Here is a 13,488-nt window from a genome sequence, read left to right as displayed (position 1 = left end):
ACACATATTTTCAGATGAACATGGGAGAGCAGAAGGCTGCCTAATGCACCCCAAACAACAAACCAAATGCAACAACTAGTACAAGCATTCCTGGGGGAAGGTCTGCAGAAGACGGATTTGCATACGGTGATGTCATCCAAGCAGTGGGCCAAAGTTGGCTGGAACCCTCATCTGCATATGAAAAGAGAAAAGGGGTATGCAGGGCATGGCGGCCTTTTGCGGCGCTTGGATGACCCTTAGTTCGCATTAAACATCTTCCCCCCCTGTCGGTGTGGGGCTCATGTTGGCTATGCCCCAGCCCCTGAAGCATTCAAGCTGATTTCTTGCAGCAGCTGGGCACTGTAACAGCTCCAGAGCTGCTCTGAAAGGCAAGTAAAAGGGTGTGGGCCCTGCAGCACTACCTGTAGTTTGCATTGTGCGTTGGAAGGCACAAAGTAAGCAGACAGGAGAAGTCAGGAGAGTGCACAAGGGCATAGAAGGCAGCGGCTCAAGAAAAGAGAAGTGGAAACAGACAGCAAACTAGGCTGGAGAGAGACCTGAGACAAAGAGATCTGAATTATACGAGTAGCCGACTAGAGGAAACACAAATTATGCAGTCAAGTGTCCCACATTTGGGGAAATCGTAGGAGCAGCACACCCAGAGTGCAATGGGTGAGCCTTGCCCTGGGAGAAGCACCTTCATGATCATAGTATCTCACCTGGCAGGTAAGTAGGAGTTGGGCTAGAGATGGGGAGGGTCGCTGCTCGGGCACCCCCCTGTCAAGTGAAGGAGATCCAACTGAGGCAGCACAAGGAAACTCTCGAAAAAAGAACAAGGCTAGAGGAAGATCTGAGACAAAGAAATCTGTCTTTTACCAGAGCTGACCAGAGGAAAGCACAAACACAGTCCCCCACTACCACAATTAATGCAGTCGAGTTTCCCACATTTGGGGAAATCACAGGGGTCAGCATACCCAGAATGCAATGAATGAACCTCACCCTGGGAGAACAATCTTCATGACCATGGAAACTCCTATGCAAAATAAGTATGATTTGGGATAGGGCTGGGGAGGGCCGCTGCTCAGGCACATCTCTGTCAAGTAAAGGAGATTCAACTGAGGCAGCACAAGGGAACTCTCATCTGGGGACAACAACTGCAGGGAGAACACATATTTTCAGATGAACATGGGAGGGCAGAAGGCTGCCTAATACTGAAGCACCCCCAAACAACAAACCAAATGTAACAACTAGTAAAAGCATTCCTGGGAGAAGGTCTGCAGAAGACGGATTTGCATACGGTGATGTCATCCAAGCAGTGGGCCAAAGTTGGCTGGAACCCTCATCTGCATATGAAAAGAGAAAAGGGTTATGCAGGGCATGGCGGCCTTTTGCGGTGCTTGGATGACCCCTAGTTCGCATTAAATACCTCCACCCTCCTTCGGTGTGGGGCTCATGTTGGCTATGCCCCAGCCCCTGAAGCATTCAAGCTGATTTCTTGCAGCAGCTGGGCACTGTAACAGCTCCAGAGCTGCTCTGTACGGCAAGTAAAAGGGTGTGGGCCCTGCAGCACTACCTGTAGTTCGCATTGTGCGTTGGAAGGCACAAAGTAAGCAGACGGGAGAAGTCAGGATAGTGCGCAAGGGCATAGAAGGGAGCGGCTCAAGAAAACAGAAGTGGAAACAGACAGCAAACTAGGCTGGAGAGAGACCTGAGACAAAGAGATCTGAATTATACGAGAGCCGACCAGGGGAAACACAAATTATGCAGTCAAGTTTCCCACATTTGGGGAAATCGCAGGAGCAGCACACCCAGAGTGCAATGGGTGAGCCTTGCCCTGGGAGAAGCACCTTCATGATCATAGTATCTCACCTGGCAGGTATGTAGGAGTTGGGCTAGAGCTGGGGAGGGTCGCTGCTCGGGTACCCCCCTGTCAAGTGAAGGAGATCAAACTGAGGCAGCACAATGGAACTCTCGAAAGAAGAACAAGGCTAGAGGAAGATCTGAGACAAAGAAATCTGACTTTTACCAGAGCTGACAAGAGGAAAACACAAACACAGTGCCCCACTACCACAAATAATGCAGTTGAGTTTCCCACATTTGGGGAAATCACAGGGGTCAGCATACCCAGAATGCAATGAATGAACCTCACCCTGGGAGAACAATCTTTATGACCATGGTATCTCCTATGCAAAATAAGTATGATTTGAGATAGGGCTGGGGAGGGCCGCTGCTCAGGCACATCTCTGTCAAGTAAAGGAGATTCAACTGAGGCAGCACAAGGGAACTCTCATCTGGGGACAACAACTGCCGGGAGAACACATATTTTCAGATGAACATGGGAGGGCAGAAGGCTGCCTAATACTGAAGCACGCCCAAACAACAAACCAAATGCAACAACTAGTACAAGCATTCCTGGGAGAAGGTCTGCAGAAGACGGATTTACATACGGTGATGTCATCCAAGCAGTGGGCCAAAGTTGGCTGGAACCCTCATCTGCATATGTTGAAGATACAATTTGTGAATTGCATTTAACACTATCTCCCTTTCCTGGGGAGAAGATGGTAGGGCCGATTTGAAAAACCGGCGAGGAGGCACCTCTTCGAATTTCAGCTTGTAACCCTGAGAAACAATTTCTATTGCCTAGGGATCCACCTGCGAATGAACCCAGATGTGGCTGAAAACTCGAAGACGTGCCCTCAACTGGGCGGACTCCTTTAGCGGAGCCCCAGCGTCATGCGGTGGATTTTGTAGAGGCCGGGGAGGACTTCTGTTCCTGGGAACTAGCTGTGTTGTGCAGCTTCTTCCCTCTGCCCTTACCTCTGGCAAGAAAGGACGCACCTCGTACTTTCTTGTTTCTCTGTGATCGAAAGGACTGCATTTGATAATGTGGTGCTTTCTTAGGCTGTGAGGGAATATAAGGCAAAAAATTTGATTTACCAGCTGTAGCTGTGGAGACTAGGTCCGAGAGACCTTTCCCAAACAATTCCTCACCCCTGTAAGGTAAAACCTCCATATGCCTTTTTGAGTCGGCATCACCTGTCCATTGCCGGGTCCATAGGACTCGTCTAGCAGAAATCGACATAGCGTTTATTCTAGAACCCAGTAGACTAATGTCACTTTGAGCATCTCTCATATATAGGACAGCATCTTTTATATGCCCTATGGTCAATAACATAGCATCCTTATCTAGGGTCTCAATCTCTGCTGATAAGGTATCTGTCCATGCTGCCACCGCGCTACAACCCCGGCCGACGCAATTGCCGGTCTGAGTAAGGTACCAGAATGTGTGTAAATGGACTTTAGGGTAACCTCCTGCTTGCGGTCAGCAGGGTCCCTGATGGTAGCCGTATCCTGGGATGGCAGCGCTACCTTTTTGGATAAGCGTGTCAATGCTTTATCCACCCTAGGGGAGGATTCCCACCGTATCCTGTCCATTGGCGGGAAAGGATACGCCATAAGAATCCTTTTGGGAATCTGCAGCTTTTTGTCTGGAGATTCCCAAGCTTTTTCACATAATTCGTTCAACTCATGTGAGGGGGGAAAGGTTATCTCAGGTTTCTTTCCCTTATACATGTGTACCCTCGTGTCAGGGACAGGGGACTCTGTGATGTGCAAAACATCTTTTATTGCAATAATCATATATCGAATACATTTAGCCAATTTTGGCTGTAACTTTGCATCATCGTAGTCGACACTGGAGTCAGAATCTGTGTCGGTATCTGTGTCAACTATTTGGGATAGTGGGCGCTTTTGAGACCCCGAAGGTCCCTGCGACATAGGGACAGGCATGGGTTGACTCCCTGACTGCTCCCTAGCTTCAGCTTTGTCTAATCTCTTGTGTAATAAGTTTACATTAGCACTTAAAACATTCCACATATCCATCCAGTCAGGTGTCGGCGTTGTCGATGGAGACACCACATTAATTTGCTCCTGCTCCTCTCTAGGAGAGCCTTCTACCTCAGACATGTCGACACACGTGTACCGACACACCATACACTCAGGGAATCCTCTTATCTGAGGACAGTTCCCCAACAAGGCCCTTTGGAGAGACAGAGAGAGAGAGTATGCCAGCACACACCCCAGCGCTATATGACCCAGGAAAAAAACACAATAATTTTATGTTTACCCAGTAGCGCTGTATTTCCATATATATATGCGCCTAATTATGTGCCCCCCTCTTCTTTAAGACCCTCTTTCTACCGTGGTATAAGCAGGGGAGAGTCCGTGGAGCTTCCCCTCAGCGGTGCTGTGGAGAAAATGGCGCTGGTGAGTGCTGAGGGAGAAGCCCCACCCCCTCAGCGACGGGCTTCTGTCCCGCTCAAATATAGTAAAAAAATGGCGGGGGCTCTTATATATATATACAGTGCCTAGCTGCATATATATTTATTTTGCCAAAGAGAGGTCTATATTGCTGCCCAGGGCGTCCCCCCTGCGCCCTTCACCCTTACACTGACTGCCGTGTGTGAGGTGTATTGGAGCAATGGAGCACAGCTTTACTGCTGTGCGTTACCTCAGTGAAGATCATGAAGTCTTCCGCCGCCTCTGAAGTCTTCTTTTCTTCTCATACTCACCCGGCTTCTATCTTCCGGCTCTGCGAGGGGGACGGCGGCGCGGCTCTGGGACGGACGGCGAGGGTGAGACCTGCGTACCGATCCCTCTGGAGCTAATGCTGTACAGTAGCCTAAGAAGCAGAGCCTATCAACTCACAGAAGTAGGTGTGCATCTCTCCCCTCCGCCCCTCGATGCAGGGAGTCTGTTGCCAGCAGGCTCCCTGAAAATAAAAAAATCTAACAAATATACTTTCTGTCAGGAAACTCAGGAGAGCTCCCTGAAAAGCACCCAGTCTCCTCTGGGCACAGTAGTAAACTGAGGTCTGGAGGAGGGGCATAGAGGGAGGAGCCAGTGCACACCCAGATCTAAAGTCTTTCTTAAAGTGCCCATGTCTCCTGCGGAGCCCGTCTATCCTTACGGAGTCCCCAGCATCCTCTAGGACGTAAGAGAAAAATTATGCTGGCAGAAAAATCCAATTGAGTGATTAAACAGCTCCAGAGCTGCTCTGTAAGGCAAGTAAAAGGGTGTGGGCCCTGCAGCACTACCTGTAGTTTGCATTGTGCATTGGAAGCCTAGTTTGCTGTCTGTTTCCACTTCTTTTTTCTTGAGCCCCTCCCGTCTATACCCTTGTGCACTATCCTGACTTCTCCTCCCGTCTGCTTACTTTGTGCCTTCCAATGCACAATGCAAACTACAGGTAGTGCTGCAGGGCCCACACCCTTTTACTTGCCTTATAGAGCAGCTCTTGAGCTGTTACAGTGCCCAGCTGCTGCAAGAAATCAGCGTGAATGCTTCAGGGGCTGGGGCATGGCCAACATGAGCCCCACACCGAAGGAGGGTGGGGGTGTTTAATGCGAACTAGGGGTCTCGCACAATGCGAACTACAGGTAGTGCTGCAGGGCCCACACCCTTTTACTTGCCTTACAGAGCAGCTCTGGAGCTGTTACAGTGCCCAGCTGCTGCAAGAAATCAGCTTGAATCCTTCAGGGGCTGGGGCATAGCCAACATGAGCCCCACACCGACGGAGGGTGGAGGTGTTTAATGCGAACTAGGGGTCATCCAAGTGCCGCAAAAGGCCGCCATGCCCTGCACGCCCCTTTTCTCTTTTCATATGCAGACGAGGGTTGAAGCCAACTTTGACCCACTGCTTGGATGACATCGCCATATGCAAATCCATCTGCTGCAGGCCTTCCCCCAGGAATGCTTGCACTAGTTGTTGCATTTGGTTTGTTGTTTGGGGGTGCTTCAGTATTAGGCAGCCTTCTGCCCTCCCATGTTCATCTGAAAATATGTGTTCTCCCTGCAGTTGTTGTCCCCAGATGAGAGTTCCCTTGTGCTGCCTCAGTTGAATCTCCTTTACTTGACAGAGATGTGCCTGAGCAGCGGCCCTCCCCAGCCCTATCCCAAATCATACTTATTTTGCATAGGAGATACCATGGTCATGAAGACTGTTCTCCCAGGGTGCGGTTCATTCATTGCATTCTGGGTATGCTCACCCCTGTGATTTCCCCAAATGTGGGAAACTCGACTGCATTATTTAATGCGAACTAGGGGTCATCCAAGCACCGCAAAAGGCCGCCATGCCCTGCATACCCCTTTTCTCTTTTCATAAGCAGACGAGGTTTGAAGCCAACTTTGACCCACTGCTTGGATGACATCACTTGCTGCCTTTCCAATGAAGCAAGTTTAATTTAATAATAGGTGAAAAACCATCCCTACAAAGGTGTTAATCAGATACTTGGCTTTGTGGACACTTTTCAGAGCACAAATTTGTTAGCATAAAAATAAAGCCAGAAAATGAAGAGCTGTTTAATCACTCAATTGGATTTTTCTGCCAGCATATTTCTTTTTCTCTGCAACCCACTGCTAAATTGTGCTTCCTAGCTGTTTTTATAAAATCACTGAATCAAATCTAACTCTGATTACATCAGAGAAGGCCAGGTACCCTACACCATAACAGGGGGTTTGAAATTTTGACTTGTCTACTTAAAGATCACCAAAATCTGATAACAAGGTCAATTAAGTCCCTGGGTGGGATTGAACCACCAACCTTTTGGTTAATAGTCTTACACACTAACTGATTGCGCCACAGCGACACTTTGCAAAAGTCCATACTGACAAAGGCTAATAAGCATTCATCTAGAACGATTCCTAGAAACATTTTAAAAAGTCAATAATGTGGAGAGTTTTTGTAAGATGTTTCTTCCATCAACCAATGAAGAAACACATTGGTACTTTCCCATGATGAGTGAGTGCTTCAGGATCTTTTGCACTTACATGTGCAGCAGAGTACTGTAATGGAAGCATGCTGGGTCCATAACCCAGAGGTAGGCAGATTGAAACTATCCTCTGCTATATGCATTTTTTTTTGTTAATTAAAGTAATCCAAAACTGGGATTGATATTTTTGCTCTTTTATTTTTACTTAAAGTACAATAACTTTTACCATTTTAATTTGTTTTAATAGTATATTGACAGTATTGTTTTCTTTCAAAAATCCAATTAATTTTCTTTACCCGATTATTAAAATGGTAATTGACAAAAACAAACTACATTGTCACCAGAAGAGCAATACAAAATGTACAAGTGATATATTAAAATCATCTTTCCAGCTTGAATTTCAATGATGCATTGGGGCAACGATTTTGTGAGAAACATCTTCACCCTTAAATAAAGATTTTCTTAATTCCTTACCTGTGTGCTAATTAGATATCACCTTGTTTTCACATTAAACAGACTTCCACATGAGAAAACAGCAAATATGCAGTGGCGTTAATGTTTCCTGGTGTCAACCTGTATTATTTCCGTAGATATTGAAATGAGGATGCATCTTGCTGCCTTTCCAATGAAACAAGTTTAATTTAGTAATAGGTGAAAAACCATCCCTACAAAGATGTTAATCAGATACTTGGCTTTGTGGACACTTTTCAGAGAACAAATTTGTAATCATAAAAATAAAGCCAGAAAATGAAGAGCTGTTTAATCACTCAATTGGATTTTTCTGCCAGCATTTTTCTTTTTCTCTGCAACCCACTGCTAAATTGTGCTTCCTAGCTGTTTTTTTATAAAATCACTTAATCAAATCTAACTCTGATTACATCAGAGAAGGCCAGGTACCCTATACCATAAGAGGGGGTTTGCAATTTTGACTTGTCTACTTAAATATCACCAAAATCTGATCACAAGGTCAATTACGTCCCTGGGTGGGATTGAACCACCAACCTTTTGATAAATAGCTGAACACACTAACCGATTGCGCCACAGAGACACTTTGCAAAAAGCACATACTGACAAAGACTAATAAGCATTCATCTAGAACGTTTCCTAGAAAAACTTTAAAAAGTCAATAATCTGGAGAGTTTTTGTAAGATGTTTCTTCCAGCAACCAATGAAGAAACACATTGGTACTTTCGCATGATGAGTGAGTGCTTCAGGATCTCTTGCACTTACATGTGCAGCAGAGTACTGCAATGGAAGCATGCTGGGCCCATAACCCAGAGGTAGGCAGATTGAAACTATCCTTTGCTATATGATTTTTTTTTTTTGTTCATTAAAGTAATCCAAAACTGGGATTGATATTTTAGCTTTTATTTTTACTTAAAGTACAATAACTTTTACCATTTTAATTTGTTTTAATAGTATATTGACAGTATTGTTTTCTTTCAAAAATCCACTTAATTTTCTTTACCCTATTATTAAAATGGTAATTGACAAAAACAAACTACATTGTCACCATAAGAGCAATACAAAATGTACAAGTGATATATTAAAATCATCTTTCCAGCTTGAATTTCAATGATGCATTGGGGCAACGATTTTGTGAGAAACATCTTCACCCTTAAATAAAGATTTTCTTAATTCCTTACCTGTGTGCTAATTAGATATCACCTTGTTTTCACATTAAACAGACTTCCACATGAGAAAGCAGCAAGGATGCAGTGGCGTTAATGTTTCCTGGTGTCAACCTGTATTATTTCAGTAGATATTGAAATGAGGATGCATCTTGCTGCCTTTCCAATGAAGCAAGTTTAATTTAGTAATAGGTGAAAAACCATCCCTACAAAGGTGTTAATCAGAGACTTGGCTTTGTGGACACTTTTCAGAGAACAAATTAGTTAGCATAAAAATAAAGCCAGAAAATGAAGAGCTGTTTAATCACTCAATTGGATTTTTCTGCCAGCATATTTCTTTTTCTCTGCAACCCACTGCCAAATTGAGCTTCCTAGCTGTTTTTATAAAATCACTGAATCAAATCTAACTCTGATTACATCAGAGAAGGCCAGGTACCCTACACCATAACAGGGGGTTTGAAATTTTGACTTGTCTACTTAAAGATCACCAAAATCTGATAACAAGGTCAATTAAGTCCCTGGGTGGGATTGAACAACCAACCTTTTGGTTAATAGCCTTACACACTAACTGATTGCGCCACAGCTACACTTTGCAAAAGTACATACTGACAAAGGCTAATAAGCATTCATCTAGAACGATTCCTAGAAACATTTTAAAAAGTCAATAATGTGGAGAGTTTTTGTAAGATGTTTCTTCCATCAACCAATGAAGAAACACATTGGTACTTTCCCATGATAAGTGAGTGCTTCAGGACCTCTTGCACTTACATGTGCAGCAGAGTACTGTAATGGAAGCATGCTGGGTCCATAACCCAGAGGTAGGCAGATTGAAACTATCCTCTGCTATATGCATTTTTTTTTGTTAATTAAAGTAATCCAAAACTGGGATTGATATTTTTGCTCTTTTATTTTTACTTAAAGTACAATAACTTTTACCATTTTAATTTGTTTTAATAGTATATTGACAGTATTGTTTTCTTTCAAAAATCCACTTAATTTTCTTTACCCGATTATTAAAATGGTAATTGACAAAAACAAACTACATTGTCACCAGAAGAGCAATACAAAATGTACAAGTGATATATTAAAATCATCTTTCCAGCTTGAATTTCAATGATGCATTGGGGCAACGATTTTGTGAGAAACATCTTCACCCTTAAATAAAGATTTTCTTAATTCCTTACCTGTGTGCTAATTAGATATCACCTTGTTTTCACATTAAACAGACTTCCACATGCGAAAGCAGCAAGGATGCAGTGGCGTTAATGTTTCCTGGTGTCAACCTGTATTATTTCAGTAGACATTGAAATGAAGATGCATCTTGCTGCCTTTCCAATGAAGCAAGTTTAATTTAGTAATAGGTGAAAAACCATCCCTACAAAGGTGTTAATCAGAGACTTGGCTTTGTGGACACTTTTCAGAGAACAAATTTGTTAGTATAAAAATAAAGCCAGAAAATGAAGAGCTGTTTAATCACTCAATTGGATTTTTCTGCCAGCATATTTCTTTTTCTCTGCAACCCACTGCTAAATTGTTCTTCCTAGCTGTTTTTATAAAATCACTGAATCAAATCTAACTCTGATTACATTAGAGAAGGCCAGGTACCCTACACCATAACAGGGGGTTTGAAATTTTGACTTGTCTACTTAAAGATCACCAAAATCTGATAACAAGGTCAATTAAGTCCCTTGGTGGGATTGAACCACCAACCTTTTGGTTAATAGCCTTACACACTAACTGATTGCGCCACAGCGACACTTTTCAAAAGAACATACTGACAAAGGCTAATAAGCATTCATCTAGAACGATTCCTAGAAACATTTTAAAAAGTCAATAATGTGGAGAGTTTTTGTAAGATGTTTCTTCCATCAACCAATGAAGAAACACATTGGTACTTTCCCATGATGAGTGAGTGCTTCAGGATCTCTTGCACTTACATGTGCAGCAGAGTACTGTAATGGAAGCATGCTGGGTCCATAACCCAGAGGTAGGCAGATTGAAACTATCCTCTGCTATATGCATTTTTTTTGTTAATTAAAGTAATCCAAAACTGGGATTGATATTTTTGCTCTTTTATTTTTACTTAAAGTACAATAACTTTTACCATTTTAATTTGTTTTAATAGTATATTGACAGTATTGTTTTCTTTCAAAAATCCTATTAATTTTCTTTACCCGATTATTAAAATGGTAATTGACAAAAACAAACTACATTGTCACCAGAAGAGCAATACAAAATGTACAAGTGATATATTAAAATCATCTTTCCAGCTTGAATTTCAATGATGCATTGGGGCAACGATTTTGTGAGAAACATCTTCACCCTTAAATAAAGATGTTCTTAATTCCTTACCTGTGTGCTAATTAGATATCACCTTGTTTTCACATTAAACAGACTTCCACATGAGAAAACAGCAAAGATGCAGTGGCGTTAATGTTTCATGGTGTCAACCTGTATTATTTCCGTAGATATTGAAATGAGGATGCATCTTGCTGCCTTTCCAATGAAGCAAGTTTAATTTAGTAATAGGTGAAAAACCATCCCTACAAAGATGTTAATCAGATACTTGGCTTTGTGGACACTTTTCAGAGAACAAATTTGTTATCATAAAAATAAAGCCAGAAAATGAAGAGCTGTTTAATCACTCAATTGGATTTTTCTGCCAGCATTTTTCTTTTTCTCTGCAACCCACTGCTAAATTGTGCTTCCTAGCTGTTTTTTTATAAAATCACTTAATCAAATCTAACTCTGATTACATCAGAGAAGGCCAGGTACCCTACACCATAAGAGGGGGTTTGCAATTTTGACTTGTCTACTTAAATATTACCAAAATCTGATCACAAGGTCAATTACGTCCCTGGATGGGATTGAACCACCAACCTTTTGATTAATAGCTGAACACGCTAACCGATTGCGCCACAGAGACACTTTGCGAAAAGTCCATACTGACAAAGACTAATAAGCATTCATCTAGAACGTTTCCTAGAAAAACTTTAAAAAGTCAATAATCTGGAGAGTTTTTGTAAGATGTTTCTTCCAGCAACCAATGAAGAAACACATTGGTACTTTCGCATGATGAGTGAGTGCTTCAGGATCTCTTGCACTTACATGTGCAGCAGAGTACTGCAATGGAAGCATGCTGGGCCCATAACCCAGAGGTAGGCAGATTGAAACTATCCTTTGCTATATGCATTTTTTTTTTTGTTCATTAAAGTAATCCAAAACTGGGATTGATATTTTAGCTTTTATTTTTACTTAAAGTACAATAACTTTTACCATTTTAATTTGTTTTAATAGTATATTGACAGTATTGTTTTCTTTCAAAAATCCAATTAATTTTCTTTACCCGATTATTAAAATGGTAATTGACAAAAACAAACTACATTGTCACCAGAAGAGCAATACAAAATGTACAAGGGATATATTAAAATCATCTTTCCAGCTTGAATTTCAATGATGCATTGGGGCAACGATTTTGTGAGAAACATCTTCACCCTTAAATAAAGATTTTCTTAATTCCTTACCTGTGTGCTAATTAGATATCACCTTGTTTTCACATTAAACAGACTTCCACATGAGAAAGCAGCAAGGATGCAGTGGCGTTAATGTTTCCTGGTGTCAACCTGTATTATTTCAGTAGATATTGAAATGAGGATGCATCTTGCTGCCTTTCCAATGAAGCAAGTTTAATTTAGTAATAGGTGAAAAACCATCCCTACAAATATGTTAATCAGATACTTGGCTTTGTGGACACTTTTCAGAGAACAAATTCGTTAGCATAAAAATAAAGCCAGAAAATGAAGAGCTGTTTAATCACTCAATTGGATTTTTCTGCCAGCATATTTCTTTTTCTCTGCAACCCACTGCTAAATTGTGCTTCCTAGCTGTTTTTTTTATAAAATCACTTATTCAAATCTAACTCTGATTACATCAGAGTAGGCCAGGTACCCTACACCATAAGAAGGGGGTTTGAAATTTTGACTTGTCTACTTAAAGATCACCAAAATCTGATAACAAGGTCAATTACATCCCTGTGTGGGATTGAACCACCAACCCTTTGATTAATAACCAAACACACTATCAGATTGCGCCACAGAGACACTTTACAAACGTACATACTGACAAAGGCTAATAAGCATTCATCTAGAACGTTTCCTAGAAAAACTTTAAAAAGTCAATAATCTGGAGAGTTTTTGTAAGATGTTTCTTCCATCAACCAACGAAGAAACACATTGGTACTTTCCCATGATGAGTGAGTGCTTCAGGAGCTCTTGCACTTACATGTGCAGCAGAGTACTGCAATGGAAAAATGCTGGGCCCATAACCCAGAGGTAGGCAGATTGAAACTATCCTCTGCTATATGCATTTTTTTTTGTTAATTAAAGTAATCCAAAACTGGGATTGATATTTTTGCTCTTTTATTTTTACTTAAAGTACAATAACTTTTACCATTTTAATTTGTTTTAATAGTATATTGACAGTATTGTTTTCTTTCAAAAATCCACTTAATTTTCTTTACCCTATTATTAAAATGGTAATTGACAAAAACAAACTACATTGTCACCAGAAGAGCAATACAAAATGTACAAGTGATATATTAAAATCATCTTTCCAGCTTGAATTTCAATGATGCATTGGGGCAACGATTTTGTGAGAAACACCTTCACCCTTAAATAAAGATTTTCTTAATTCCTTACCTGTGTGCTAATTAGATATCACCTTGTTTTCACATTAAACAGACTTTCACATGCGAAAACAGCAAATATGCAGTGGCGTTAATGTTTCCTGGTGTCAACCTGTATTATTTCCGTAGATATTGAAATGAGGATGCATCTTGCTGCCTTTCCAATGAAGCAAGTTTAATTTAGTAATAGGTGAAAAACCATCCCTACAAAGATGTTAATCAGATACTTGGCTTTGTGGACACTTTTCAGAGAACAAATTTGTAATCATAAAAATAAAGCCAGAAAATGAAGAGCTGTTTAATCACTCAATTGGATTTTTCTGCCAGCATTTTTCTTTTTCTCTGCAACCCACTGCTAAATTATGCTTCCTAGCTGTTTTTTTATAAAATCACTTAATCAAATCTAACTCTGATTACATCAGAG

At 41.5% G+C, this 13,488-nt stretch overlaps 4 non-coding genes and 1 pseudogene across 4 annotated transcripts; 1 reads left to right on the top strand and 4 right to left on the bottom strand.

Annotated features, from left to right (window-relative positions):
• Window positions 1-549: 549 nt before the first annotated feature.
• Window positions 550-713, bottom strand: LOC135022578 (U1 spliceosomal RNA). The gene has a single exon (XR_010219689.1). It is a non-coding gene; the product is annotated as a U1 spliceosomal RNA (small nuclear RNA).
• Window positions 714-865: 152 nt separating this feature from the next.
• On the bottom strand, window positions 866-1,029 carry LOC135022442 (U1 spliceosomal RNA). Its single transcript, XR_010219555.1, has one exon. It is a non-coding gene; the product is annotated as a U1 spliceosomal RNA (small nuclear RNA).
• A 671-nt stretch (window positions 1,030-1,700) lies between these two features.
• On the bottom strand, window positions 1,701-1,863 carry LOC135022567 (U1 spliceosomal RNA). Its single transcript, XR_010219680.1, has one exon. It is a non-coding gene; the product is annotated as a U1 spliceosomal RNA (small nuclear RNA).
• Window positions 1,864-2,015: 152 nt separating this feature from the next.
• Window positions 2,016-2,179, bottom strand: LOC135022434 (U1 spliceosomal RNA). The gene has a single exon (XR_010219547.1). It is a non-coding gene; the product is annotated as a U1 spliceosomal RNA (small nuclear RNA).
• Window positions 2,180-5,940: 3,761 nt separating this feature from the next.
• Window positions 5,941-6,119, top strand: LOC135022668 (U1 spliceosomal RNA; annotated as a pseudogene).
• The last annotated feature ends 7,369 nt before the right edge of the window (window positions 6,120-13,488 follow it).

The sequence above is a fragment of the Pseudophryne corroboree genome, unplaced genomic scaffold, assembly GCF_028390025.1.
Source record: "Pseudophryne corroboree isolate aPseCor3 unplaced genomic scaffold, aPseCor3.hap2 scaffold_388, whole genome shotgun sequence".
Classification (NCBI taxonomy): domain Eukaryota; kingdom Metazoa; phylum Chordata; class Amphibia; order Anura; family Myobatrachidae; genus Pseudophryne; species Pseudophryne corroboree.
The sequence above is the reverse complement of the archived record's forward strand: the minus strand, read 5'-3'. Positions and strand labels throughout refer to the sequence as shown.